This window comes from Schistocerca piceifrons, chromosome 11 (genome assembly GCF_021461385.2).
Source record: "Schistocerca piceifrons isolate TAMUIC-IGC-003096 chromosome 11, iqSchPice1.1, whole genome shotgun sequence".
In the NCBI taxonomy this organism is placed as follows: Eukaryota; Metazoa; Arthropoda; class Insecta; order Orthoptera; family Acrididae; genus Schistocerca; species Schistocerca piceifrons.
Genome location: NC_060148.1, coordinates 127867629 through 127894395, shown reverse-complemented (window position 1 = coordinate 127894395; position 26767 = coordinate 127867629). Strand labels below are relative to the sequence as shown.

The 26767-nt window shown below is 40.6% G+C and overlaps 1 long non-coding RNA gene across 1 annotated transcript in view; it reads left to right on the top strand.

Annotated features, from left to right (window-relative positions):
• Positions 1-20677, top strand: part of LOC124720255 — a 32066-nt gene extending 11389 nt beyond the window's left edge. The window contains exon 4 of the long non-coding RNA XR_007006096.1: positions 20325-20677. This is a non-coding gene — a long non-coding RNA (uncharacterized LOC124720255). The remainder of the gene's footprint in view (positions 1-20324) is intronic.
• The last annotated feature ends 6090 nt before the right edge of the window (positions 20678-26767 follow it).

The window sequence follows — 26767 nt, the reverse complement described above, 5'->3', positions numbered from 1 at the left end:
CAGAGACTGGTTTGATGCAGCTCTCCATACTACTCAATCCTGTGCAAACTTCATCTCCCAGTACCTACTGCAACCTACATCCTTCTGAATCTGCTTAGTATATTCATCTCTACATCTACACGATTACTCTGCAATTCACATTTAAGTGCTTGGCAGAGAGTTCATCGAACCACAATCGTACTATCTCTCTACCATTCCACTCCCGAACAGCGCGCGGGAAAAACGAACCCCTAAACCTTTCTGTTCGAGCTCTGATTTCTCTTATTTTATTTTGATGATCATTCCTACCTATGTAGGTTGGGCTCAACAAAATATTTTCGCATTCGGAAGAGAAAGTTGATGACTGAAATTTTGTAAATAGATCTCGCTGCGACGAAAAATGTCTTTGCTTTAATGACTTCCATCCCAACTCGCGTATCATATCTGCCACACTCTCTCCCCTATTACATGATAATACAAAATGAGCTGCCCATTTTTGCACCCTTTCGATGTCCTCCGTCAATCCCGGCTGGTAAGGATCCCACACCATGCAGCGATATTCTGACAGAGGACGAACGAGTGTAGTGTAAGCTGTCTCTTTAGTGGACTTGTTGCATCTTCTAAGTGTCCTGCCAATGAAACGCAACCTTTGGCTCGCCTTCCCCACAATATTATCTATGTGGTCTTTCCAACTGAAGTTGTTCGTAATTTTAACACCCAGGTACTTAGTTGAATCGACAGCCTTGAGAATTGCACTATTTATCGAGTAATCGAATTCCAACGGGTTTCTTTTGGAACTCGTGTGGATCACCTCACTCTTTTCATTATTTAGCGTCAACTGCCACCTGCCACACCATACAGCAATCTTTTCTAAATCGCTTTGCAACTGATACTGGTCTTCGGATGACCTTACTAGACGGTAAATTACAGTATCATCTGCGAACAACCTAAGAGAACTGCTCAGATTGTCACCCAGGTCATTTATATAGATCAGGAACAGCAGAGGTCCCAGGACGCTTCCCTGGGGAACACCTGATATCGCTTCAGTTTTACTCGATGATTTGCCGTCTATTACTAGGAACTGCGACCTTCCTGACAGGAAATAACGAATCCAGTCGCACAACTGAGACGATACCCCATAGGCCCGCAGTTTGATTAGAAGTCGCTTGTGAGGAACGGTGTCAAAAGCTTTCCGGAAACCTAGAAATACGGAATTAACTTGAGATCCCCTGTCAATAGCGGCCATTACTTCGTTCGAATAAAGAGATAGCGGCCATTACTTTGTGCGAATAAAGAGCTAGCTGCATTGCACAAGATTTTTACCCTCCACGCAGCCTTCCAATACTAAATTAGTGATCCCTTGATGCCTCAGAACATGTCCTACCAACCGATCCCTTCTTCTAGTCAAGTTGTACCACAAATTTCTCTTCTCCCCAATTCTATTCAATACCTCCTCATTAGTTATGTGGTCTACCCATCTAATCTTCAGCATTCTTCTCTAGCACCACATTTCAAAAACTTCTATTCTGTTCTTGTCTAAACTATTTATCATCCACGTTTCACTTCCATACATGGCTACACTCCATACGAATACTTTCAGAAACGACTTCCTTACACTTAAATCTATACTCGATGTTAACAAATTTCTCTTCTTCAGAAACACTTTCCTTGCCATTGCCATTCTACATTTTATGTATACGGATGGTGTATTCAATCAAAAAATGTGAACATTTGTGGGCACCAGAAAACTCTCACAGTGTGCGGCAACATGTGGCACGGCGTCACTTCACTGTTAGTGTGTGGGCATATTTGGTCAGTGGCTGCTTAGTCAGGGTGTTCCTTTTATCATCTTGCCTGACTACTGGGGATTTTCAAACCTTACTGGAACATGTCTTTCCCAGCACGCTCGAAGATGCTCGAGCAAATGTGTGGTGCAGTTGTTGTTGTTGTGGTCTTCAGTCCTGAGACTGGTTTGATGCAGCTCTCCATGCTACTCAATCCTGTGCAAGCTTTTTCATCTCCCAGTACCTACTGCAACCTACATCCTTCTGAATCTGCTTAGTGTATTCATCTCTTGGTCTCCCTCTACGATTTTTACCCTCCATGCTGCCCTCCAATATTAAACTGGTGATCCCTTGATGCCTCAGAACATGTCCTACCAACCGATCCCTTCTTCTGGTCAAGTTGTGCCACAAACTTCTCTTCTCCCCAATCCTATTCAATACTTCCTCATTAGTGGTGCAGTATACGGTTCTAATACGATGGGGCACACGGCTCATTTTGGACTGGCTGTCTGTAGGCGATCGAATTGGTCATTCCCAAGTCAACGGATTGGGGGTGATTAACCATTCACCGGATTTATCGAGTCTCGATTTATTTGGGAGCTATGAAATCTCCCACATATCGCAATCCTGTGGTGTCCGAAATGAATCTCGTGGCACGAATTGTCTGCACGGCTGTTACAATCAAAGAAACTCCCAATGTGTTCGAGCATGTTCAACAGTCAGTGCTCCGTCTATGTCAGGGATGAGTAACATCTGATGGAGCAAATTTGGAGCTATTGTTGTACCATTAGAGCTGCATTCTTGTCGTATGCTACATGTTGTCATTATGTGCAATAAATGTTTCGTATGAATCTGTCTCGTTTCCTTTCCAACCATTGACCTCTGCTACCACTAACCACTGTCATTTGCAACCGTGGGTTGCAACCTTAAGCAGGACATAGGCTTCCGACGTGTAGCACATACGTATCGATTCGTGTACTCTGTCAGTACTACTGACAGCCTCGGGAGAGCCAGTGATGACACAACTCTTCCATCAGGTGTGTAAGATGCACGAAACAGGCAAAATACCCTCAGACTTAAAGAAGAGTGTAATAATTCCAATTCCAAAGAAGGCAGGTGGTGACGGGTGTGAATGTTATCGAATCGTAGCTTAATAAATTGTGGTTGCAAAATACTGACACAAATTATTGACAGAGAATGGAAAATCTACTATTGAAACAACCATGGCAGGATTTATTGCCTGTTTGTAAGGGACACGAAAATGAAGCCCGAAATCTCGCATACGAGGTGTGTGCCCCAAGGCCGGAGAGGAGTGGAAGGTAGGTCCGAGCGGTCAAAAAGCTGGGAGAGACGAGAGTAACCGAACTTCACTCGCTCATGCTCCTCAGCCTGCCTGCAGGCCTCACGTGACCGATTCCTTTCCCGTGATTGGCTACGCCAGGCACAGTTCGTCGTCTCACGCCATCGGTGAAGCTCTGTCGTGGCGTTACCTCGTCAGCACGAGTTCACCCTTCTATCGCGTGAACAGAGCGTGAAGTAACATACACCTGCTGTGCTACGGGGTGATTGGTACGGTTGAAAATGAACACACTGCGATTGCAGTGTGGGCATTTTTATTGCTCTGAGATGATCGTTTTCAGCAGTCTTATCCTGCTGTCATAAGATTTTATGGAACTTGCAATAAAATTGCCCTGTACCATTACACGAAGTCAAACCGTAAAAGGCACTCTCCACAAATGTGTCTGGACAAGAATCACATTGATAAAATGCACGCAGTTGGTAAAATGAACACAGACAATAAAAAACAAACAGTTAAAATCCTTGCATCATCCCCACATGCTGGTGTAGAATATTTCTATCAAGCTTACAACAGCTGTGTGGCAGGCTTGTGAGAATCATGTGCACAACTTGCATGCATGGACAATACAAGGATTTTAACTGTGTATTTTTATCATCTGTGTGCATTTTTCCAACTGTGTGTATTTCATGAAATGGATTTTTGTCAAGACATATGAGGGAGTACCAGAAAAAAAGGTGGGTTTATTTTTTAAAAGCTATAATTTTTCAAATTGTTTACAAAACGACCTTATCCCCTCCAAAATACTTGCCATTATAGCTAATACATTTGTCCCAGTGGTGCATCCACTGTTTAAAACATTTTTTGCAGTCATCTTTAGAAATGGCTGACAGCTCCTCCCCCTTTTTTTTTTCTTTCTTCCTCCCCACAACTTCTTCAAAGTTATCAAATCCATGTCCTTTTATGCCCCTTTTTACGCACAGAAATAAGAAAAACTCGCACGGAGCCAGATCAGGCGAGTAAGGTGCTTGGGGCAATGCAACCGTTCCATTTTTAACCGAAAACTGTCTTAACAGATATGGCTGTGGGTGCAGATGCGTTGTCATGGTGGAAGAACCAGTCTCTGGTCTGCCACAAATCTGGTCTTTTTTGACAAATGCTGTTGCACATCTTCTTAAAACTTCCAAATAAAAGGTTTGATTGACGGTCTGACCTGGGTGAACAGAATGAATGACGCCCTTCGCATCAAAAAACCAAATTGGTATTGTTTTGATGTTTGACTGACTTGATGACTTTTTTTGGATGGGGTTGACGATGACTTCTTCCATTGGCTTGACTGTTGCTTTGTTTCTGGGTCGTAACCATAGCACAGTGACTCATCACCTTTGAGCAAAAACCTGGATCAGTTTCAAGCTGCTGTTTCAAACCGTGACACATTTTAACTCGATGTTCCTTTTTATTGTCAGTGAGAACCTTAAGAACAAACTCGGCACCAGTGCTTTTCATTCCCAAATCTTTCGTGAAAATTCGCTGCACTGTGCTCCAAGATAACACACTAATCTCTGACAGTTGATCGATTGTGGTCTGTGAGCACAAGCTTTTGAATTTTTTCAATATTTTTGTTGATTGGGACAGTTGATGGACATCTAGAGTGAACTTTGTCAGACATGTCACAATCTTTAAATTGAGCAAACCGCTTGTATGCTTTATTTTTTTCCCGTGGCATCGTCTTGGTAAGCTGTTTTCAACATTAAAACAGTTTCAGCAGCGTTTTTACTGAGTAGAAAACAAAAATTTCACAGCCACATGTAGTTCTCTTAAACTTGCCATAGTGAAAAACAAAACAAGAACAAAACACCTCTAGCAAAAACAATCATCGCAGATGAACAGAACAAGCCAGGTCAACAACACAGGCGGCACTGAACTGGCAACGAGTTGCGCTATACACGCCTGCCCACGGCAATGTTACTCCGGTTTTTGTTTTTTTTAACTCCCTTGTGTATACGTGGGAAGTGCTGTTTGTGCTTTGACTCCGTGTAATGTAACAAGGTAACTTTATAGCAATCACATAAGATCATATAATGGCAGCATGAAACTGTTGAAAACAGTCAGCAATAAATTTGTCTCCGTTGCAATTGCTAGTGTGTTCATCTTAGAGTGTGAACTGGCTGGCATACGGCTCATATCTGATGTCACCCAGCCCAGCCCCTGCTACGGCGTAGGAGAAACTTAATGAGCTACCTGTGAATGAAAATTGAAAGATATAAATTACTTTGTGCCTTGTCTGCATGCCCAACTTATACACCTGTATGGGAATATACATAAAGGATGTATGAGTGCATGTTGTAGACACACGGTTGACAACATATGGAACTTTGGGTCTGGCTGAAGGCATGATCAAATAGCTTAATGATAAGGCAATCGCTCATGGGAAGAGGGACATCTGGGTTTGAGTCCGTGCTGGCACAAATTATTGTTAGTGTCATTCTGTTATGCAGCTCACAGTTGTCCATATCTGCAACTGTGAATACATTTGATATACTAACAGAAATACCTGCAAGCAGCAAAAGTAGAAAATGAACTAACAAGGAGTGGTCCCCAATGGTAGGATCGACATTTTGAAACTGTCTGCAAGGTGATGTACACTATGTGATCAAAAGTATCCAAACACCCCCCAAAAAAATACATTTTTCATATTAGGTGCATTGTGCTGCCACCTACTGATAACGCCGACAGTTGACGAAGTTAGTAATGTTTAATAGGCAGACATCTAACCAGACCATCACACAGGAATTCCAAACTGCATCAGGATCCACTGCAAGTACTGTGACAGTTAGGCGGGAGGTGAGAAAATTTGGATTTCACGATCGAGCAACTGCTCGTAAGTCACAAATCACGCCGGTAAATGCCAAACGACGCCTTACTTGGTGTAAGGAGCGTAAACATTAGATGACTGAACAGTGGAAAAACATTGTGTGGAGTGATTAATCACAGTACACAATGTGGAAATCCGCTGGCAGGGTGTGGGTATGGTGAATGCCCAGTGAACTTCATCTGCCAGCGTGTGTAGGAGCCGACAGCAAAATTCGGAGGCCGTGGTGTTATGGTGTGGTTGCGTTTTTGATACAGGGGGCTGCCCTCTTTGTTGTTTTGCATGGTACTATCGCAGCACAGGCCTGCATTGATGTTTTAAGCACCTTCTTGCTTCCCACTCTTGAAGAGCGATTCAGGATGGCACTTACATCTTTCAATACAGTCGAGCACCTGTTCATAATGCACGGCCTGTGGCAAAGTGGTTACATGACAGTAACATCCCTATAATGCACAGAGTCCTGACCTGAGTCCTATAGAACACCTTTGGGATGTTTTGGAATGCCAACTTCATGCCAAGCCTCACCAACCGACATTGATTCCTCTCCTCAGTGCAGCACTCCGTGAAGAATGGGCTGCCATTCCCCAAGAAACCTTCCAGTACCTGATTGAACGTATGCCTGCAAGAGTAGAAGCTGTCATCAAGGATAAGGATGGGCCAACACCATACTGAATTGCAGCATTACCTCATGGAAGGCGCCACGAACTTGTAAATCATTTTCAGCCAGGTGTTCGTATTCTTTTGATCACATAGTGTATGTACCCAGTAGTACAACTCATAGTGGGAGGGACCTTCCATGGCATACAGTCACTGTAAAGAAACTTCTAAAGAAAAGGAGACCACTGCATAATAGATGTAAAACAAAGCATTGGCCTATAGATAGAGAGATGCTGAATGAAACGTGTTTGGCTGTCAAGGAACGATATGTGAAGCCTTTAGTGACTACTGTAGCAGAATATAGTCAAATGATTTTTCACAGAACCCAAAGAAATTCTGGTTATATGTAAAGGCTGTTAGTTTCACCAAAGTAAGATTTCCTGTCACTCATGGACAAGACAGGAACAGAAATTGAGGGTAGCAAAGCAAAAGCAGAAATACTTAATTCTGTTTTCAAATGTTCCTTTACAAAGGAAAACACAAGAGTATTGCTTTAATTTTATCCTCCCATCATGGAAAGTGAGTGAAGTAGATATTAGTGTCAGTCATGTTGAGAAACAACTGAAATAATTAAAATTGAACACAGCTACACGGCCTATTATCTATCGTAGATCCATTGGACAAAAAGCTGTGCCCAGTAGTTGGAAAAGGCATGGGTCACACCTGTTTACAAGAAGGATAGTAGAAGTGTTCAACAAAACTGCTATCCAATATCCTCTATACCAGTTTGTTATAGAATCTTATGACATATTGTGATTTCAGACATAATAAACGGTATGACCTCCTCCATTCCAACCCACACGGGTTTCGAAAACACCGATCATATGAAACCCGACTTGAAATTTTCTCACGTGACATACTGAAAGCTTTGGATCGAGGCAGTCTGTAGATGCCGTATTTTTTGATTTCCAAAAGCATTTGACTCAGTACCACACCTCCACCTACTGTCAAAAGTACGATTGTATGGAGCATCAAGTGACATTTGTGTCTGGGTTGAGGACTTTTTGGTAAGGAGGCCACAGCATGTTATCTGGGATGGAGAGTCAGCGTCAGATGTAGAAGTAACTTCAGTTGTGCCCCAGGGAAGTGTGTTGCGATCCTTGTTGTTAATTTTTTATATTAATAACCATGCAGACAGTATTGATAGCAACCTCAGACTTTTTGCAAGTGATGCAGTTATCTGTAATGAAGTACTGTCTGAAAGAGGCTGCATAAGTATCAGTCAGATCTTGATAAGATTTCAGGGTAGTGCAAAGATTGGCAACTTGCTGTAAATGTTCAAAAGTGTAAAATTGTGCACTACACAAAACGAAAAAATGTGGAATCCTATGACTGTAATATCAATTACTCACAGTCGGAATTGGCCAACTCGTACAAATACCTGGATGTAACACATAGTAGGGATATGAAATGGAATGACCACATAGGTTCAGTTGTGTCTAAAGCAGGTGGTAGACTTTGATGATACTGGGGAAGTGCAGTGAGTCTACGAAGAAGATTGCTTACAAATCACTTGTGCGACCAGTTCTAAAATATTGCCCAGGTGTGTGGGCATGTATCATATAGGACTAAAAGGCAATACTAAACATATTCAGAGAAGGGTGGCACGAATGGTCACAGGTTTGCTTGAGCCGTGGGATGGCATCAGAGAGGTGCTGAAGGAACTGAACTGGCAGATTCTTGAAGATAAACAGGAACTATCATGAGAGAGTCTACTTGCAAAGTTTCAAGAACCGGTTTTACATGATGACTCTTGGAATATACTACAACCCCCTACTTATCGCTCCCGTAGGGATCGTGAGGACAAGACTAGAATAACTACAGCACACAGAGAGGCATTCAGACAATCAGTCTTCTCACGTTCCATACATGAATCAAACAGGAAGAAACTAATGACTGATACAATGGGATGTACCCTCTGCCACACAGTTCACTGTGGTCTGCAGACTATAGAGGTAGATGTCAGTGGACAACAAGTTTGGGGGGGGGACTATGAGAGAGAATTATAAATTAACAGTTTCAAATTTTTTCCTTTCCTTGTCCTATGAAACCTTGTTTGTTTACAAATTTTGTGATACGTCAATAGGAAGTACCCTGTGAATTTTTCTGAGTGAGTTTGTGAGTATTGAAATGTGTAATGTAAATAGCTGCATATTTTGATTGTATTGATGTAGAGGCTTAAATTTTACACAGTTCTAAGACACCATAGACCATAGTATGCGACATAAATTTCAACTCGGTAACTGTATCTGTACATGAGAAAGAGCATACTTATCAGTTTGACAGACATATACATGACAAAGTAATCCTATGATAGCTATGTTTTTACTGATTTAGATATGAACTGTGAAAGCACACAGAAAAAAATAAAAAAGATCTTGTGGACTGTGTTATTTGAGGAATTGGAGGCAACAATTGCTATCGTAAATGACAGAGGTGCTGTTTGTGCTAAAGATATTTCCTCAGATGACCTTTGGTTTCATTTGTGGGAACTTAATTTCATCAGTGATAAAATAACAAGACACAGATTCTGTGAACCTGCTAGACTCCTCCCCTTTGATGAGGAGTCATCCCGACCTTCGTGCATCCCTGTTGATAATTTTGCTCTTAGTTCTGAAATATAGAACGAGTTCATGAAAAATTGCACCTTCTGTTACCACCTTTCTTACAGTACTAGAATTAATGAACAATTACTTCTGCACAAGACAAAGTGCAGGCTAACCAAATTGATGCCAAACAAACCTGACAAAAGTTGATTCAAGTTTCGCATACTTGCACGCAGACTTGGCATCGGAGTACATTTGCGATGCCCTCCCATACCTCGTTAAGGAGGAAGGCTGACCAGACAATGGGCCATTGGGAGAGTACATTGTTTTTACTTCATGGAACCATTTTTGCGTGAAGGCAGGAATGCAACAGTGGGGAGCTTCCTCACATCCTTCCAGTGTTTAAAGAAACTGGAACAGAAGATGACATTGTTGGCAGAACAATGAACAAGATTAGCCAAGAAGTCCTCCAACTGCCTGAAGAACACACGCACACACACACGGTGCATGTAGTATCAGTGACTGTGCTGTCCGTGTGTACGAGGGCTATGCTGAAAATTTTTAGCAGTCCGTAAACTGTAAGGCGGAGGACAATGGGGTTGTTTTCATTCGAAAGAGCGATGTTTTTCGACCTTGGGACGTGCGCGCGCAGCCCCTGGCTGGCGGTAGTCCCCCCCCCACAGCGTGGTAAGAAAGCACAGGCAGTGCTGAGTCAGAGACGGTGCAGGATGGAGCTGTCGCACCACGACTTTCACACCATGATATTTTACGACTATAAAAAGAGTTTAAGTGCCGAAGAATGCCATTCTTCTTTGCTGCGTATTTTTGGTGAAGCTTCCCCTTCTAGGGGCCACAGTTGGAAATTGGTTTTGGGAGTTTTCGAGGGGTCGGCGGTCCATTGAAGATGAACCACGTCCCAGTCGGCCGGCAACAGCTGTGACTCCTGAAAACATTGATGCTGTGAGGAAAATGATCAAAGGAGATCCACATCTTACTTTTTGCGACATTAAAGGGACCCTAAATATTGGATCGACAGCAGCACAGACCATCGTTCATAGTCACTTAGACCTTACTAAGAGATGTGCCCATTGGGTGCCACATTCCCTGACAGAAAACTAAAAGGAATCGAGAGTGGACTGGTGTCGTTTCATGCTCAAAAAATTCAATGGAGGGAAGTTCCAAGGCACCTACAAATCGTCACAGGTGACGGAACATGGGTCTACCGTTATGACCCCGAAACGAAGAGACAGTCTTCTGTGTGGTGCTTTCAAGGGAGGAACCACTCACAAAAGTTCGACGAAGTCAGAGCTCTGGAAAAAAGGTGGTGGCAACATTTTTCACAAAGATCGGGCATCTCACCTCTGTGACCTCGGACACACGCCGTACAGTCGATGCCGAATGGTAGGTGAACGATTGTCTTCCAAAAGTCATCGCCACATGGAAGTCACAGCATCCGAAGTCCAAGAGTGGGCTGCATCACGACAGTGCATCTGCGCACAGGGCTGCCAGAACGGTGGACTTTCTGGAGAAGGAAAAAGTGCGAGTGTTACCCCATCCCCCCTATTCACCTGACCTGGCACCGTGTGACTTCTTTCTGTTCCCTAAGACTGAGGAAATAATTTGAGGGCAGCGGTTTTCATCAGATGAAGAGGCCATTGCAGCGTACGAGAGTGCACTAAGTGTCACCCCAAAAGAAGCTTGGACTGACTCATTTTCTAATTGGTTTCAGAGAACGGAAAAATTTATACGTGCTAATGGAGCGTATTTTGAAAAGTTGTAAACGTTTTTTTGCAAATAAATTTTTTTCACTTATTCTGCTAAAAACTCTTGGCACAGCCCTCGTAGTATGGGGAAGGCGCGCAATCTACCTGAGTTTTACTGAGGGCAGATTGTGCAGGCCCCGAGGAACGTGACAAGCATTTCAGAAACTGCACGACTTGTCGGGTGTTTTCAAGTAGTGCTGTGGTGACTGTCTTCAGCACGTGGTGAAACCAAAGTGAAACCACCTCCAGACGTCGAGGGTTTGGGCAGTCACCCCTCATTACAGATGTCAGATGTCGTAGGCTGTGCAGACTGGCAGAACGGGACAGGTGGTGGAACTGACATCAGACTTTAATGCTGTTCAGACTACAAGTATGTGTGAACACACAGTGCACTGAACACTCCAAATGGTGGGTCTCTGCAGTCAGTGACCCTTGCAAGTGCCAATGTTAACACCACAACATTGGCAAATACGATTGAAATCGGCACCGGATGTTGATGCGTGGCAGAGCATTGCACGGTCAGACGAATCCCGACACCTCCTTCACTGTGCCGACGGAAGGGTGCGAATCCGTCGTTTTGCAGGGGAATATCTCCTCGACACCTGTACTGCGGGACGGAGATACGCTGTCGGTGGCTCCATTATCCTCTGGCAAACATTCGCACGGGCATCCGTGGATCCGGTGGAGCTCGTGCGAGGAACTGTGACGGCCGGGGAGTATTGTACACCGGTCACTCCCCTTCGTGACAATCGTGTTTCCTGACAACAGTGGTATTTTTCAGGAAGACAATGTACTAAAAGGCCAGGAATGTGACGGGGCGGTTTGCAGATCACGGTGGTGAGTTCCAGTTGTGTCCCGGCTCCCCGACTCGCCGGATCTGAACGTGATCGAACACGTCCGGGATGTGATTGAACGTGGTGTCAGAGCTCGTCGCACCCCCTCCCTGGAATTTATGGAAATTAGTCGACTCGTGTGTGCAGATGTGGTGCCAACACCCTACAGCCACCTACCGAGGCCTCGTCGCTTCCGTGCTACGAAACTTCACTGCTGTTATCCGTGCCAAATGTGGACGTACCGGCTGTTGGGTAGTGGTCATAATGTTCAGGCTAATCAGTTTACAGTCCACCATCATCTCGGATAAGACATATAAACCAGAGGGGACCCTGGTAGATTACCAAGGAGAGAAGAATGAAAATGTCATTATTCTCTGCACGATACATCCAGAAGTAGCAGTGAGTGAAGAAGGAAAGAAGAATTCTGAAATGGTTATCTTCTCTAAAGGTACAAAGTATGGCATCAGTGTCATTGTTCCAAAGATTTGTAATTACTCAAGTAAGATTGTTTGCAAGAGGTGGTTGAACAGTTCGTTTACAATATCCTGTACGTTGCAACAGGAAAAGTGTGGATCACGTATGATCGAATAATCAAAAATAGCTTGAAGGGGAAGGCATTCAGTCTTCAGCTCGTGAATAGGAGCGGGATAACACCGAGAATGCCAATCACGAAGAAACTGATGTAGTGCTTGGTAAATAAAAAAGATGAAAGAATTGTCAGATTGGGAAGTGCACAGGAATAAGACCTATGGCTCTGGAAAATGTGCACAAAAAGTACCAGAAATCTCCTCAAAGGGTGAGCTCAGTGTTTAAGAACAAACAGTTGAGACGCGTGAAGAAATGCTAGAAACTCTGGGTATAGGTCACATTGCTGGGTAGACAAGCAACATTTTTGTATCTGGAACAATGATCTAAAAGTATTAGGACTTCAAGGTAAAACACCAATTGAAATGTGTATATGACATACATTGAGGTGATAAAAGTTATGGGATACCTCCTAACATCTTGTCAGACCACCTTTTGTCCTGCATAGTGCAGCAACTAGACATGGCACGAAGTCGAGAAGTTGTTGGAAGTCCCCTGCAGATATATTGAGCCATAATTGAGAAAGTGTTACCAGTGAATGATTTTGTGCACGAACTGACCTCTCAGCTATGTTCCGTAAAAATTTGATGGGATTCACGTCGGATGATCTGGGTGGCCAAGTCATTCGCTCGAATGGTCCAGAATGTTCTTCAAATCAGTTGTGAACGGTTGTGGCCCAATAACATGAAGCATTGTCATCCATAAAAATTCCATCACTGTCTGGGAATATAACACCCACGAATGGCTGCTAATTGTCTCCCAAGTAGCCGAACGTAACCATTTCCAGTCAATGACTGGTTCAGTTTGACCAGAGAACAGCCCACACCATTATGCAGCCACCACCAGCTTGCACAGTGCCTCGTTGACAACTTGTGTCCACAGCTTCGTGGCGTCTCTGCCACACTCAAACCCTACTATCAGCTTTTACCGACTGAAATTGGGACTCATTTGACCGGGCCACGGTTTCCCACTTGTATAGGAGCCATCCGATATGTTCACAAGCCCAGGAGAGGCACTGCAGATGATGATGGTCTGTTAGCAAAGGCACTCACTTCAGTCGTCTGCTGCCGTAGTCTGTTAACACCAAATTTCACTGCACTGTCGTAATGGATACGTTCGTCATTTCATTGATTTCTGTGGTTATTTTAAGCAGCATTGCTTGTCTGTTACCATTGACAACACTACGTAAAGGCTGGTGCTCTGTCATTAAGTGAAGTGCATTATTCACTGCATTGTCCATGGTGAGAGATAATGCCTGAAATGTGGTTTTCTTGCCACACACTTGATACTGTGGATCTCAGGATATTGAATTCCTAACAGTTTTTGGGATGTAATGTCCCATACGTCACGTGGCCGTAAACATTTTGGAAACCTTTTCACATGACTTACCTGAATACAAATGACAGTGACCTTTTATATCTTGTGTACGTGATACTACTGCCATTTGTATATGTGCAAATTGCTATCCCTTGATGTTTGTCACTGCAGTGTATAAATGAATGTAAAAAACATAGGTCTTACTTTAACCATTTTATTGATTGTTAATGTAGATCTTGTTGGTGTCATTTAACTTGTTCCCACTGTTTTAGTGTTACAAACAGCCACCGTTGGTTGCAGTTGTGCGCATTTTTTGAGATTAGCAACGGTTTAAACGACTGGTAAGCTAATTCGTACATTGACACATTTCCACAACATTGAAATTAATTAAAACACAAAATAGTAATAGAGGACTGAAGTTTTTAATTTATTGTTTTCATTGCATTGAAACAAATCCAACAATTCCTGCTGAAGAAGATACATCAACTTCCCCAAGGGTGAGGTATGTCTTGTAATGGAAGTGTTTTTCTTATTGAGTCAAAGAATCAATTTCACTTTTGTAAGATGACCTAGATCACCCATGTGTGATGTTTTTTTCCACTGAAGGCTTTACATAATTTTCTCAGCCGAGCTCCCATTCTTTTTTGTACATGCCCAACACATTAGAGCTTTTCTATCAATGTGTCCCCATATGGTCTGTCATTAACAATAGTAGTGTGTCCTTTACAGTCTCCATCACCAAGGTAGCCTACATCCTTCACACCACAACTGACCTCTGATCTTCTAAAAATGTTTGCAACTCCTTTCGTTTCCATGTTTCCACTCGGGCTGTCAAAGTTCTTTACACAAACATGGGTGCAGATAAACTTACTTTAACAACCCTGGCAGTGCTTTGTTAGACATTCATAATTTAGTATCTTACCAGTTTCAATAAATGAGACCTGCTGGTCAACAGTAAATGAAATAAGAGCCAATAAAACAAAGCTAAAAGGTAATATCAACATACAGATATCTAATAACAATATTGATGTCACCAATCCTCAAGAGATCAGTAACATTTTTAATGACTATTTCATAGATATCATAGAATCTTCAATTTCTTCATCATCTGCAGAGCTAGTTGGCATATAAACTTGTACTACTGTAAAGGGGTGGGCTTCGTGTCTATCTTGGCCACAATAATGCGTTCACTATGCTGTTTGTAGTAGATAAACTGACTAAACTAGAGGTTGTACAGAGTTTCAGGGAGAGCGTAAGGGAACAAATGGCAGGAACGGGGGAAAGAAATACAGTAGAAGAAGAATGAGTAGCTTTGAGGGATGAAGTAGTGAAGGCAGCAGAGGATCAAGTAGGTAAAAAGACGAGGGCTAGTAGAAATCCTCAGGTAACAGAAGAAATATTGAACTTAATTGATGAAAGGAGGAAATATAAAAATACAGTAAATGAAGCAGGCAAAAAGGAATACAAACGTCTCAAAAATGAGATCGACAGGAAGTGCAAAATGGCTAAGCAGGCATGGCTAGAGGACAAATGTAAGGATGTAGAGGCTTATCTCACTAGGGGTAAGATAGATACTGCCTACAGGAAAATTAAAGAGACCTTTGGAGAAAAGAGAACTGTTTGTGTGAATATCAAGAGCTCAGATGGAAACCCAGTTCTAAGCAAAGAAGGGAAGGCAGAAAGGTGGAAGGAGTATATAGAGGGTCTATACAAGGGCGATGTACTTGAGGACAATATTATGGAAATGGAAGAGGATGTAGATGAAGATGAAATGGGAGATATGATACTGCGTGAAGAGTTTGACAGAGCACTGAAAGACCTGAGTCGAAACAAGGCCCCGGGAGTAGACAACATTCCATTAGAACTACTGACGGCCTTGGGAGAGCCAGTCCTGACAAAACTCTACCATCTGGTGAGCAAGATGTATGAGACAGGCGAAATACTCTCAGACTTCAAGAAGAATATAATAATTCCAATCCCAAAGAAAGCAGACGTTGACAGATGTGAAAATTACCGAACTATCAGTTTAATAAGTAACGGCTGCAAAATACTAACGTGAATTTTTTACAGATGAATGGAAAAACTGGTAGAAGCCGGCCTCGGGGAAGATCAGTTTGGATTTCGTAGAAATATTGGAACACGTGAGGCAATACTGACCCTACGACTTATCTTAGAAGCTAGATTAAGGAAAGGCAAACCTACATTTCTAGCATTTGTGGGCTTAGAGAAAGCTTTTGACAATGTTGACTGGAATACTCTCTTTCAAATTCTGAAGGTGGCAGGGGTAAAATATAGGGAGCGAAAGGCTATTTACAATTTGTATAGAAACCAAATGGCAGTTATAAGAGTCGAGGGGCATGAAAGGGAAGCAGTGGTGGGGAAGGGAGTGAGACAGGGATGTAGCCTCTCCCCGATGTTATTCAATCTGTATATTTAGCAAGCAGTGAAGGAAACAAAAGAAAAATTCGGTGTAGGTATTAAAATCTGTGGAGAAGAAATAAAGACTTTGAGGTTTGCCGATGACATTGTAATTCTGTCAGAGACAGCAAAGGACTTGGAAGAGCAGCTGAACGGAATGGATAGTGTCTTGAAAGGAGGATATAAGATGAACATCAACAAAAGCAAAACAAGGATAATGGAATGTAGTAGAATTAACTTGTGTGATGCTGAGGGAATTAGATTAGGAAATGAGACAATGAAAGTAGTAAGGGAGTTTTGCTATTTGGGGAGCAAAATAACTGGTGATGGTCGAAGTAGAGAGGATATAAAATGTAGACTGGCAATGGCAAGGAAAGCATTTCTGAAGAAGAGAAATTTGTTAACATCGAATATAGATTTAAGTGTCAGGAAGTCGTTTCTGAAAGTATTTGTATGGAGTGTAGCCATGTATGGAAGTGAAACATGGACGATAAATAGTTTAGACAAGAAGAGAATAGAAGCTTTCGAAATGTGGTGCTACAGAAGAATGCTGAAGATTAGATGGGTAGATCACATAACTAATTAGGAGGTGTTGAATAGGATTGTGGAGAAGAGAAGTTTGTGGCACAACTTGACTAGGAGAAGGGATCGGTTGGTAGGACATGTTCTGAGGCATCAAGGGATCACCAATTTAGTATTGGAGGGCAGCGTGGAGGGTAAAAATTGTAGAGGGAGACCAAGAGATGAATACACTAAGCAGATTCAGAAGGACGTAGGTTGCAGTAGGTACTGGGAGATGAAGAAGCTTGCACAGGATAGAGTAGCATGGAGAACTACATCAAACCAGTCTCAGGACTGAAGACCACAACAACAACAGCATAGAATCTGACTTTTGTACCACAGATAACGTACCTGTTGGAAGTCCTGCTGAAGACAGTTCAGAAGCTAATCAACTCCATGAACTTGAAATCAAGGATATTTTGCAGCTCATAAGAGAATGTAAAAACAAGAAATCCGCTGGCTGGGATGAAATTTCTCCATTTTTACTTAAACAGTGCGATAACAATCTAGCATATCCTTTGGTGTATCTAATAAATAGTGTATTAAAAGGAGAAGCGTTCCCTGACATACTAAATTATTAAACCTCTCTCCAAAAAGGTGATAAACAACAAGTAGAAAATTACAGACCGCTCACTTTAACTTCCGTATTCAGCAAGTTAATTGAAAAAATAATTCTGAAATATATATTAGAGCATTATAATAAGCACAACATCCTGGGAGATTTTCAGCACGGTTTCAGAAGCAGTCGTAGCACCATGACTGCAACACTTCAATTTATGCTGAAAGCTCTTGACAAAATTGATGAAGGCATGCAAGTAGCTGGAATTTTTCTAGACCTATCAAAGGCTTTTGATAGGGTTGATCATAAGGTACTTCTGTCAAAACTGGCCAGAGATGACAAGTGGTAAACTATTGCACCTCATCACATCATATTTAAAAAACAGAAGACAGTGTACCTCAGTCTCGCACAACAATGGAGAAACATTAAAAAGTTATACATCAAGGGTTAGGAATATTAAATTTGGTGTGCCTCAGGGATCGATAATTGGTCCCTTCCTTTTTATATGTTACGTCAATGACTTCCCAAAGATTGTAAAAAATGATACCTTCATTACAATGTATGCAGATGACACTTCAGGCCTTTGTTTGAGAAATGATATTCTTAATCTCGGCATAGAGGTAAAAAAGTTTATAGATATTGCAAAGGAAAAGTTTGAAAATGACAATCTAAAAGTCAACTTACAAAAAACAAATATGTTGGTTATTTGCAAACTTGTATCAATTCTCAAGATAGTAATATTTTAGGGGAAATCTGCAGTGAGTGTAAATTTCTAGGTATATGCATAGATAGTAAACTACTATGGACACAACAAATTGACAATGTATGTGCAAGGCTGTCATCTAGCCTATATGTTGTAAGAAAAATAGATCCATACGACAATACCCAAACAATAAGGATGATGTATTTTGGTTTAATACATCCATTTCTAGCATATGGTCTCGCATTGTGGGGTGGGGCTTCCAAAACTCATGTAGACCGAGTATTTAAACTCCAGAAAAGAGCCTTGAGAATATTAGTCAAAAAAGATGCTAGAACATCATGTAAGTGATTGTTTATAGAATTTAAAATTCTGATTATCTATTCTATGTATATGTTTGAAACAATAGTATTGACTGTAGAAGATAAGAAATATACATGTCATAATGCAGAAATTCGTGATCACAATACTAGACAAGTACAAAATTACCATGTGATACACAGAAGACTGGAAAAAACAGCAAAGAGTCCATATATTAATGGAGCAAAATACTTCAATGCACTGCCAAATGAACTGAAGGCAATAACTGGAGAGACATTCAAAAAACATCTAAAACTGTGTCTCATTGAGCAGTGATTCTATAGACTACTGTAGAAACTAAAATCTAAAGTATTATTATGTCAAATAATTTGGACTACATCCTTAAGTAACTATTATAAAGTAAAATTAGATTGTATACTTTTGTATTGTACTACCAATTGCTATGCATGAAATTACATGTTTCACACAAATAAATTTACAAATTACAAATAGTTACTACCCCATTCAGAGAAGTATGACCTCTCTTCTGCCAAGCTCCATCAAATGCTGCTACAATGTCTGTATTGTCAGACAAGGCTACTGCTTCTTCTGCTGTTCACTAACACCACATAAAGCACTATGTATTAATTTATTGTATCTGTCAAATCTCAGGGGAAGTGGAAGCAATGCATAAGCAAGCTGAATATTTACACTGTAATGTCGACTATCAGTTACTGGCGATGTCATAGTATCACTGTGCATCTTACACGAGTTACAGGCAATCACTAACCGTCTTGAAAGACCCTTCCTTGCTGGAATGTCCTCAGAAAAGTCAATACTATCTTCAAAATTGCAGTACTTACATTTCACAACACTCTTCAAAAGTCTTGGCAGCATATTAAGGTTCACAATAACATTTCTGTCATTATTGCTGTTCACAATACTACTAGACTTGTTCTTATTACATCCAGAAAGCCAAAGTTTACGTCTAGAAGCACTGTCTGTAGACACAGTTTCTGAGGGCGACTTTTGAAGCAACTGATGTGTATTACTCGGTTGTGTTCGGAACTGGTTGCCGCGAAACTTTCGTTTGGGGCTAAATTTCTTTACTCTCAGCATTTGTAGCACAGAAAACACACACACACACACAGAAACAAAACAAAACACAATAACTACAAAACCACACGAGTATGAAATTCCGAAATCATATATTCTCAGATCTTTGTTTACATTCGAACCATACCCTTCTAGACATGCCTGTATTTTGGTTCCAGGAGTCAGTGCCTTCTAGAATACACCCGTGTTGACGATCCGTAACTAACGACGGAAAAACAAAATAATGCATCACGTATTCTGACACACCTCAAACTGACAGATGGGCGTGCCCCCTGTGCAACATTACGTTCAACCTCAATTTTAGAACAAACAGAAAATAATGGCCATAAACTATACATTTTTGAAATCAGCATGAAATGCTCTTTTCTATATAACAAGAATTTTTTTTTTTTCAAATTTTGGGTCATTTTCACAAGCATGTTCCCTTAAGTATGTACTACAGCCATATGAAAGGTGAGCAAAATGCTTTCCTCATTAGTAATGTGTTTCCATCAGAAGCAACATTAATTTGAGAAAACTGTAATATTTGAATTACAGAAGTGCATTTAGTTTTAAATACTGGATGTCACAAAAGGAATGGCCAGTATTCAGGAAACATTATTCAAAGCATCTTCTATAGAGTGAAGCAAACCTCTTCTACTGAACAAGTGCTCGTAGCTATTAAGCTATGCAGCCTAGAGCCCAGACTTTTTTGCTTTGAATGATTGTCCCTGCTATATTGCATACTTTCACATGGGACACCCTGTATTTATATTGGCAGTAATCATTAATAATTTTGGCGTGCTAGGAAAAAGTTGCACTTTTACAAGTTTGTGGAATTCTTAACACAAATATGAGGAGTTATTGTGTGTGTCACTGAGGCACGAATCTGCACGGTAGCTTAATAGCATTGTTTTCATTAGAATATCTATGCCCCTTTCAAAAGAGAAATTGTTTTATGCTTGTCCCTCTCAAAATCAAATTTTTCCTTACTTTGTATTTCAACAGAAATTGTAAATTTCTTGCAATAACAGCCTGCTCATTTATGTTCATTTCAGAAACTCAGTGGGGTCCAGTCAGGCGTAATCTTGTGATTATATTCTGGAGGATTCCTTTTCCTGCAACTGCCAAACACTTGGGTCCAGGAGCCAGTGAAAAAATAAAAGACTGAGGAGGGGCATGGGGTGCCTCTTCAAATCCATTGTGATGAGGCGGAGAAAAACCTTTTCTTCTGAAGAAAAGAAGCCTGGTGCTAGATAACGATTAAGGAAGATATTTTGAATAAATGTATTCTGAATTGCGAGGAACCCAAAGAACCCTTACAAATCAACATAAATACCCCAATAAAAACCAAACCTAACAAACTAGACCCTCCAACTTTCCAACAAGGAGAAGAAATTCTTGAAGAACAAAAAAATTATAAGGCGTGTGGAGAAGATCAGGTTTTTGTTGAAATGTGGAAATATGCAAGTGACACAGTCAAGACCTCCTTACACATGGCTCTAACAAAAATTTGGGTAACAGAACAATTTCCCGAACATTGGACCACAGCTATCATCCACCCACTACACAAAAAGGGAGATAAGAGCAACCCAGATAACTACAGAGGAATCTCTCTCCTAGATTGCACATATAAAATTCTATCCAAGATCCTATATGAAAGAATCAAGGAGCAATTAGAACAGGAGTTAGGGGAATATCAGGGAGGTTTCAGACCATGGAGAAGCTGTGCAGAGCAGATAATTAGTTTAAAATTGATTATGGCATACTACAAGAAACGGAACAAACCTCTGGCAATAACATTTGTAGATTTTAAGAAGGCATATGACTGTCTCCACAGACCTTCAGTATTAAAAATTTTAAGAAATCTAGGAGTCCATCCAAAACTAATTAAAATAATACAACTCACTCTAACCAACACCAAATCAAAAGTGAAGTTTAGAGGAGAAATTTCGGAACCATTCCTCATAAAAACAGGCTTAAGACAAGGTGACTGCCTATCACCATTACTTTTCAACTGTGCACTGGAATACATAATGAGAGAATGGTACAAGGACAATCCAAAGAGGATAAGAATTGGAAGTGCAAAAGATGATATTAGCTTAAACTGCTTGGGATTCGCTGATGATCTTGCTCTCCTAGCCAACACCGTTCAAGAAGCCAGGCAAGTGAAATCACTACAAGAAATAGCAGAGAAAGTAGGCCTTAGAATATCATTTGAAAAAACGGAGATTATGCTAACTGATCCACCACTTGCAAACAAAATTACAATAGGAGAACAGGAAATCAAAATTGTTGATAAATTTAAGTATTTAGGCGAAATAATAACATACAATCTAAATGAGAAGCCATCATGGCAAAATAGAATAAAAAAACTGAACTATGCAAATTACATTACCAAAACTCCATACAACAAAAAAAGCCTATCTATAGATGCAAAATTAAAACACTATAAAACAGTTACACAACCAGAAATAATGTATGCAGCTGAAACTATCTTCAAAACAACTAATACAGCAGAAATTGACAGAATACTAAAAATAGAAAGGAGAATAATTAGGACATGTATAAATAAACAGTATAAAATAAATGGACATTGGAGAATAGCATCAAATGAAACAGTATATAAGAAAATAGAACCATTCATGAGCACAATCAGGAAGAAACGCATCTCATTCTTTGGACATCTGATGAGAACTCCAGAAAACAGAATTAGTAAAAAAATAATACAAAAATTGTGGAATAGCAAGAGCGACATTAAATGGATCACAGAAATTAAGGAAGATATAAAAGAACTTCAAATTACAGTAGATGACCTAAAAAACAAGACAGAGAAAACCAGAATACTGCAAGACCCGCAAACCAGACTACAAATGAAAATCAATAAAAGGAGTACAGGAAGAGTTGTCTCAGATGAAAAAAAAGAAAAAGAAAATATCTGAAAGAATGAAGAAATATTGGGCAGACAGAAGAGCAAAACATTTTTCATATAAGAATAGTCTCTAATAATTAAATTACCTAAATATATTAAGTTATTGTCGAACCAAATTGTATCCATTTGTAACAACTTGTTTAGAACTTTGTATTTTTGGCTACAGTGGTCCAATGAAGGCCATAAAATAAATAATAATAATAAATTGATAAAATATACTAACCCATTTACCTTCCATTTTACTGTAATAAAGAACTGAAATAATAAAAAGAAAAAAGCCATTCTGTGTGATGTGTTGCCCACTCTCCCTTAAACTGGGGAGAAGAGATAAATCTTTACCACTGTTATGTTTTAATTTTTTTGTAATCAGAAACAGATGTGTCACTGTTATTTTGACCATTGGAAATCATTAGTGCAGCCATCTTATTACTAGAGGTTAGCTTAGCACCCACTGCTTTGCTCATCTAAACTGTATGATCTGCACAATTTTTCTTTTTTTAATGTTGTTCCCAAATTGCAACAAATTTTAAGCTTTTCAAGCTAATTAAGGGCATAGAAGTATCGTTTATCCCGAATGTACTTTGGACCAGAAGTCCAAGATTTTTGTCAATCATGCCTTTTGCTTTCTTGTTATGATATTTGCATAGAAACAGTCATCCACTAACAGCATTTCTTTATATCCATCCGAGAAGTGAAATATGAATATTCATAGAATTAGCTTCAAATTTTTTTAATGTAACAAAATATTTCCTTAAACATTTCCATCCCCTCCTATTTCACCCCCTTAGGGGTTGAATTTCCAAAACTAGTGAACACACTTTTTTTTATTTCCAACAGTGAATCCAAATACAAATTTTCATAGGTTTGGCTTCAAATTTCCTTGCATAATGAAACATTAAAAAAAAATCATCTCCTATTTCACACCTTAGGAATGTAATTTTGAACAATCCCTTTTTAAATGATGCCTATAGTATAAGATACACATCCTCTCCAAATTTTAAATTTCCGTCCTTGGTGTGTGGGACAGTCAGCAATGAGTCAGTGAATCATTATTTCCTATTTCACCCCCTTAGGGGCTGAATTTCCAAAACCAATAAGAGACATATTTTTTTCATTTCTAACCGAGAAGCCAAATATCAGTTTTCAATGATGTAGCTTTAAAAATTCTGAGACAATGAAATATTTTCATAAAACATTTCATCCCCTATTGAACCTCCTTAGGGTGTTGAGTTTCCAAAAACACTGAAACGTATTTTTTTTTATATGTAACTGAGAAGTCAACAACCAGTTCTCATAGATCTAGCTTTAAAAATACTTTGGTAGGTGTTTAATAACGATTTATTTTCGAAAAAGCTTTCACCCCCATGGTGGTAAAATTTCAGAAAATGGTGAAACACGTATTTCTTTATTTCTGACCGACAAACGAAATACCAATTTTTGTAGGTCTAGCTTGAAAATTGCTTTAATAACGACATGTTTTGAAAAACCTTCCTTCCCTCTTTCACCTTGTTAGTGGTCGCATTTTGAAAAATCCCTTCTTAAATTTTGCCTACAGTTTAAGATCAACACCCTCTACAAAATTCCAAGTTTCTCTCCTTAGCAGTTTGGGTTGAGCCATGACAAAACACTCACAAGGGAACCTCCCCATCGCATCCCCCTCAGATTTAGTTATAAGTTGGCACAGTGGATAGGCCTTGAAAAACTGAACACAGATCAATTGAGAAAACAGGAAGAAGTTGTGTTGAACTGTGAAAAAATAAGCAAAATATACAAACTGAGTACTTCATGGGAAGATATGCAACATCAAGGAGACTGGGAATGCGGGAGCGCTGTGGTCTCGTGGTAACGTGAGCAGCTGCGGAACGAAAGGTCCTTGGTTCAAATCTTCCATTGAGTGAAAAGTTTAATTTTTTTATTTTCAGTTTATGTGACAAACTCTTATGTTTTCATCACTTTTTTGGGAGTGATTATCACATCCACAAGAAAACCTAAATCAGGCAAGGTAGAAGAATCTTTTTACCCATTCGCCAAGCGTACAAGTTAGGTGGGTCGACAACATATTCCTGTCATGTGACGCACATGCCGTCACCAGTGTCGTATAGAATATATCAGGTCTGTTTTTCTGTGGAGGAATCGGTTGACCTGTGACCTTGCGATCAAATGTTTTCGGTTCCCATTGGAGAGGCACGTACTTTCGTCTACTAATCGCACGGTTTTGCGATGCGGTCGCAAAACACAGACACTAAACTTATTACAGTGAACAGAGACGTCAATGAACGAACGGACAGATAATAACTATGCAAAAATAAAGAAAGTAAAATTTTCACTCGAGGGAAGACTTGAACCAAGGACCTCTCATTCAGCAGCTGCTCACGGGACCACGGCGCTCCTGAGCATTTTGCCCATGATGTTGCCTATGTGGAGCACAGACTACTCAGTTTGTATATTTTGCTTATTTTTTTACAGTTCCACACAACTTCTTCCTGTTTTCTCAATTGATCTGTGTTCAGTTTATCAAGGCCTATCCACTGTGCCAACTTACAACTAAATCTGAGGGGGGTGCGATGGGGAGGTTCCCTTGTCAGCACAGTGCCTTTTATGTGTAGAGATGAAAGTAAATCTATGATATCAATTCAGGTACCACGAGGAGACTGCAAGTACTGCAAACTGTGATTTTGGAGACAACTTGGAGAGTTGTGTCAGCCCAAATTCCAAGCAACCATCAAAGACAGAGGTATGTAAACAGGCAGAATACAGCACTGCAGTCGGCAATGCGTATATAAGACAGCAAATGTCTGATGAAGTTATTAGTTTGGTTACTGCTAGTACAATGGCAGGTTATCAAGATTTAAGCGAGTTTGAACGTGGTGTTATAGTCGGCACGCGAGCAATGGGACACAGCACATCAGAGATAGTGATGAAGTGAAGATTTTCCCTTACGGCCATTTCATGAGTGTACCGGGAATATCAGGAATTTCGTAAAACATCAAATCTTCGACATCACTGTGGCTGGAAAAAGATTTGCAAGAATTAGACCAGTGAGGACTGAAGAGAATCATTCAACATGACAGAAGTGCAACCCTTCTGCAAATTGCTGCAGATTATAGTGCTGAGCCATCAACAAGTGTCAGCGTGCGAAGCATTCAATGAAACATCATCGGTATGGGCTTTCGGAGCTGAAGGCCCGCTCATGTACCCTTGATGGCAGCACGACACAAACCTTCGTGCCTCGCCTGGGTCCAACAACACCAAAATTGGACAGTTGATGCTTGGAAACGTGGTGCCTCGTCTGATGAGTCTCGTTTCAAATTGTATCAAGCGGATGGACGTGTACATGTATGGAGATAACCTCATGAATCCATGGGCCCTGCATGCCAGCAGGGGACTGTTCAAGCTGGTGGAGGCAATGTAATGGTGTGAGGTGTGTATAGTTGGAGTGATATAGGGCTCCTATATGGCTGGATATGACTGTGACAGGTGACATGTACATAAGCATCCTGTCTGATCACCTGCATCCATTCGTGTCCATTGTGCATTCCGATGGAGTTGGGTAATTCCAGCAGGACAATGGGACACCGCACACATCCAGAATTGCTACAGAGTGGCTCCAGGAATACATTTGTGAGTTTAAACACTTCCACTGACCACCAAACTCCCCAAACATATCCTTCTCCATTCATCCAGTAAAGTCTCACACAAATCGTAAACAACTTTCTCACTTTCTGGGATGCTGAATGGTTTTTCTGCCTCAAGACCAATTTCAAAATTGTAACAGTGTCCATTTTCAGATGAGTGTACTTTATATATTTTGAAACCAAATCTTGTCCTCTTTGAAGGGTTGTATTGTACGTATGACTATCTGCCCCTGAACTTCATCAGACTCTCATCAATACAAACATTTTTCCCAGGCTTGTACACGCTCTGAAATCTGTCAAGAAGGAGAGTAATAGCTGGTATAACCTTCCTCAGTTTGCCCTGCTGCATAACAGCAGAATCAGTAGAAAATGAAGATATGTCGAGATGGCTCTGAATCTCCAAAAAGGCACACTTTTACCAAAAATTGGGAGTCTGTATTATATTTCTCTTTGGCCAGTTATCTTGTACATAAGGTTTCTTTGTTTGGGCCTTCATTTCATCTACTGTCACAGGACAGGACTCTCTGGAGTCAAAAACTGATGTTTTAGCTGCAAATAAATTTTCTTCCTCCACCACCGACTCCTAGAACTGTGGAGTCAAAAACTGATCGGTTACACGCAGTTCTGATGAGTTTTGGCCTAGGGATCTGTGAATAATAATGTCTGTCTCACCCTCAGTGCTGCCCTAAGTAATGTAAGGATTATTGCAAACATCATCCCATTTCCACTCATCAATAATTGTCGACATACCTGTTGCCATCTCTGTTACAGCATCTCGGTTGTCTTCTTTGTTGACACGACCACTGTTGTTACTCTGTTCTGATTCTGTGATTTCACTGTTTTCAGAATCTGTTTCACTATCAGTACCACTCAAATTACTTTCTTGAAGAAATTGAAGTATTCTTATGGCTCGGATTTCTTGTGGATCAGCCGT